Raw genomic sequence first — 4884 nt, forward strand, 5'->3', positions numbered from 1 at the left:
TCAACGTGATGGACAGCTATGAGGTGTTTGTGCTGATACTGTGTTTGGTTTTCACCAAATGTGGCGCTGTGCTTTATGCCCATATATCCACTTTGGTCTCGCCTGTCATATAGATACCATTTTAATACTAACGGCACAAATCAGCACAAACCAAGCACAAACGAAGGACACATTTTGTGTGCGATTCAGAAGAAATGGGGTGGAGAGTGACGTCACAGCTCCCGAATTAAATTTGCTATATCTGCGAAAGGGAAATGGATGCAATGTTTGTTTTAACGGCACAAACCGAGCACAAACGAAGGACACTGGTTTGGAGCGATTTGAACGACATGGGGTGGAAAGTGACGTAACACAACCAAAAAAATAATCTTCAATATCTCAAACTCCAAACCAGCACAAATGTTCGTTTTTACGGCACAAATGCAGCACAAACCAATGGCATAATTTTGGAGATTATTTCGTGTTATGGGGTACCAACTTCACGCAGGTCTTTTTTTCAGGTCAAAATTAAGCTCCCCACTTAAAACCATGCAATCTTGCTAAAAAAAAACCTGATTTTCCCCTTAGACATGACACACAAGCCCTCAAAAACACCCACTACAACACACAGTAGTCTTACGCACCCGCGAGATAAATTCAAAACGCACTACAAAAAAGGGACGTAATTTATTGCTTGTGGATTAATTTTGGCTTAGTTTTTGTTAAATAAACCATGACACTGTGCAATATGGCATGTGGTGTTGTTCATCTGAGGATGTATATACCTCGTTTTAAGACCAAGGACCAGGTAAAACCATAGAATTCAAAAGGGTGTGCTTTCTTTTTCACATTACTCTCTAACCGTGGCAGGGTGGGGCTATGTCTTCCAAACTACCATTCCAATGATCCAATCAAATCCTGAGGACTAAATCCAACCCCGTCCCAGATTTTTTCTCATTTCGGAAGTGGTTTAACCTAATATTTGTCCCAATAGAACCCAGACTGATCTCATGAAATGGCGTATGTATGACACGCCAATTCGTATTTTCATTTTTGGCACACTATCGACACGCATAATCACTTTTCAGCGTGTTTATGAACGCCGTTGACTTAACGTTACATTACCGTATATAAAAATGTATAACCTACCCCAACCCCATCCCTAAACATACCCGTCACTGGGGTTAATAACATTTATGAGTCTTCCCCTACCATCCTAGGAAATACTGTATATCACTCCCCAGATGTAGATTTACATTTTGCTTCGTTTCGCTCGGACATTTCATGGCGTGCACATACACGCGGAATCACTCGGACAGTTAGCGACGTAGACATACACGCGGATAGCTTAAAATGCTTATATTAAAAGTGGCGTGTATGTTTACGCAAAAGTCATGATGCCATGTTGCAGAGCCTCTGAAGTTTGGGTCTACAAGAAAACTGTAAGTTAAATAAAGTCTGTGCTGAGTCTGGTGCAATGTAGCTTGAAAGCCTGATGGGTTACTGTCATAAAGTCTATAACATATTCAACAGCTACAGGAAAACTACATCTGATCAGCATAAATCTGAATACATTTAGAGCTATGCACATCTGGACCATTACCCCTCAGCAGCATCTCACTATTTTGTCTTCATAAAATCTGGGGGGAAAAGAAGTCGCATTTCTAACTATATTCTAAACTGCATTCATAACTACATGTTCATGATTTATAATGAGGCATTTCAACGGACATTTGTACAGACTCAAAGTAAAAGACAGTTTTTCTAAGCAGACCTTTCTTTCATTTCATTGTGCAGAAGGTTTGTTTTGCTGTTTAATGCTGCGTAATATTCCTTGCAATTGTTTTATGTTTTTGTCAAAGTGAAGATCTGGTGTGTAATCTCTCGCGGCTCTTTTTCATGACCTGAGCAGATGTAGAAATCAAAGTTTTTCAACTAAACATCTGAAAAGCAACACGCTAACTAGACAAGCATGAACACATTCTGATGCCGGTTTTGAGGAGGGTGATTAGCATCCATGGGACAGCCTGCCCGCGTGCCAGCCAAACTTCCCCCACATTATACTGGTGAACAACACGGCCGTTGTTTCTGGCCAAGGAAATGCAAAGATGTTCTTTATTTAATGTGGCTTAAAGCTCCTGTGAATCAGCACTTTTGAGTGTCTCTGTGTGAAACATTTCCTGTTCATTCTCAATGCAAATCCTTTACGCCAAATTAAAGGGATAACTTCTCCCACAAATAAAATTCTGTCATTTATACTTGCCCTCATGCTAAACCTTTATGATATTTCGAGGCTTGACGTCATACAGGTTTTTAACATAGTAAATAATGGGATTTAATCTTCTGAATATATAAATGAACAGTATACTGTATATTTAAGAAAATACTGCTGTGCTGATAAAGTTGGATTTTATCAGTGCATTCATCATGAGCAAACACTATACAAATAATATTATCCAGCTGAAAACACATTCTGTGAGTAGTTATCTGCAGTCTTCATCTGTATAGAAAACTGGTTTAAAAGCTTATCAGTAATAGTAATGTGAAACACACTGTTGTAATTCCTCAGATATCTGTGTTTAATGGATTCTTGGTAGGGGTCTGTCTGCGGGAGACATGCTGAGGAAGCGGAGCAGATAAAGGCTCGATTGTTTACGTGTGTGGTGGAAGCTCAAGCTGTGGTTTGTGAAGGACATGTGAGCTTGTGTAATGGTCTGCTTGTATGTGTCATTGCTTGAGGTGTTGTGTGCCAGGACAACACCAGGAATAAACAGCTTTGCCATGTAATTGATTCAATTCAAATTCAGCAAATTCCAATTTGTTCTCAGTGTAATTCTGGTGCACAGAAGTCTGGCTCTCGTCTACACTCTTAACATTAAAGGTTCCTTATTGGTTTCACTCTCAGAAAAAAAGGTACAAAAGCTGTCACTGGGGCTGTACCTTTTCAAAAGGTAAACTTTTGTCCATTTTAGGTGCTAGTAATATGTACATTTTAGGTGTTAATATGTACATTTTAGCTGCTAATAAGTACATTTTAAGTGTCAATATGTACATTTTAGGTGCTATTATGTACATTTTAGGTGTTAATATGTACATTTGATGTGCTAATAAGTACATTTTAGGTGCTAATATGCACATTTTAGTTGTTAATATGCACATTTCAGGTGCTAATATGTGCATTTTAGTTGTTAATATGTACATTTTAGGTGCCAATATGTACATTTCAAGTGTTAATATGTACATTTCAGGTGCTAATATGTAGATTTTAAGTATTAATATATACATTTTAGGTGTTAATATGTACATTTTAGATGCTAATAAGTACATTTTAGGTGTTAATATCTACATTTTAGGTACTATTATGTACATTTTAGTTGTTAATATGTACATTTTAGGAGCTAATATGTACATTTTTAGGTACTAATATGTACATTTTAGGTGCTAAAATGTACAACTAAGGTACCAATTTGCAGCCTTTGGGTACAAAAGTGTACCTTTTGAAAAGGTACAGCCCCAGTGACCGCTTTTGTACCTTTTTTTTTTCGGAGAGTGTATGGTTCCATGAAGAACCTTTAAAGGGTTTGTTCACCCAAGAATTATCCCATGATTTACTCACCCACAAGCCATCCTTGGTGTATATAACTTTCTTCTTTCAGCCAAACACAATCGGAGTTATATTAAAAATATTCTGGGTCTTCCCAGCTTTAATGGGAGTTTTTGAAGTTCCAAAAAGTGAATCCATCCATTATAAAAGTAATATGACTAAAGGCTTTCTTAAGCAAAGCGATGTGTTTTTGTAAGAAAAATACCCATATCTCTAACTTTATAAAATAGAATCACTGGCTTCCGAAAGCGAGTCTAGTTCCGGCTGTAGAGTGACCTCTGACGCGACACATGACATATTGACAAACGGAGGATAGAGGAAAACAAAACCCTGGTCATGAATTAGAAGCCTAAAAAAATCATTTTAAAAGAGAAATGTAGGAGGAGCTTGAGTTTGTTGTCCAGCCCCATTTGTTTGAACCGTGAGAGGCATCTACTCTCACCTAAGCTTACGATACTCCAACTTCCTATGTTGTTGGGTCAGAGATCACTCTTCTGCTGGAGCTTGACTCACATATGCCCGTTACTGGAAGCCAGTAATTATGGTAAATGGACTGCATTTATATAGCACTTTCACAGACCCAATGGCCACCAAAGCGCTTTACATATTGCCTCGCATTCACCCATCCTGCTCTTTGGGAGCAGCTGGAGTTAGGTGTCTTGCTCATGGACACCTCGACACTTGGTCAGGTAGAACCGGGGATTAAACCACCAACCTTCCGGTTTGTAGGCAATCTACATGAACCACTGCCACCCATTATAGTTTATCAAGTTATAAATATGGATATTTTTCTTACAAAAACACATCGCTTCACTTCAAAAGGCCTTTTATTTACCCCCTGAAGCTGTATGGATTACTTTGATGATGGATGGATGCGCTTTTTGGAGCTTCAAAAAACTCTATTCACTCCCATTATAAAATTGGGAAGAGCCAGGATATTTTCTAATATAACTCAGATTGTGTTTGGCTGACAGAATTAAGTCATTACACCTACTGTATGATGGCTTGAGGGTGAGTAAATTATGGGATCATTTTCATTTTTGGGTGAACGAATCCTTTAACATCCACGGAACCTTTCCGTACTTTTGATAGTTATAATGTTTTTCACACTAAGATTACTTTTGGGGACCAAAAATGGTGGTTCTGCATCATCTCTGGGAAAAAAAACAACACTTTTGGAAACCTTTATTTTTAAGAGTAACTATATATTTATGTTACAGCATCAAAGCAGCTGAAACTTTTTTTTCCCTTCAGCACCGACTCCCACCTGGTCTCCAGTCATGGCCCTCTATCAGAATCCA

Source organism: Pimephales promelas, chromosome 1 (assembly GCF_988280905.1).
Source record: "Pimephales promelas chromosome 1, fPimPro1.hap1.1, whole genome shotgun sequence".
Lineage (NCBI taxonomy): Eukaryota > Metazoa > Chordata > Actinopteri > Cypriniformes > Leuciscidae > Pimephales > Pimephales promelas.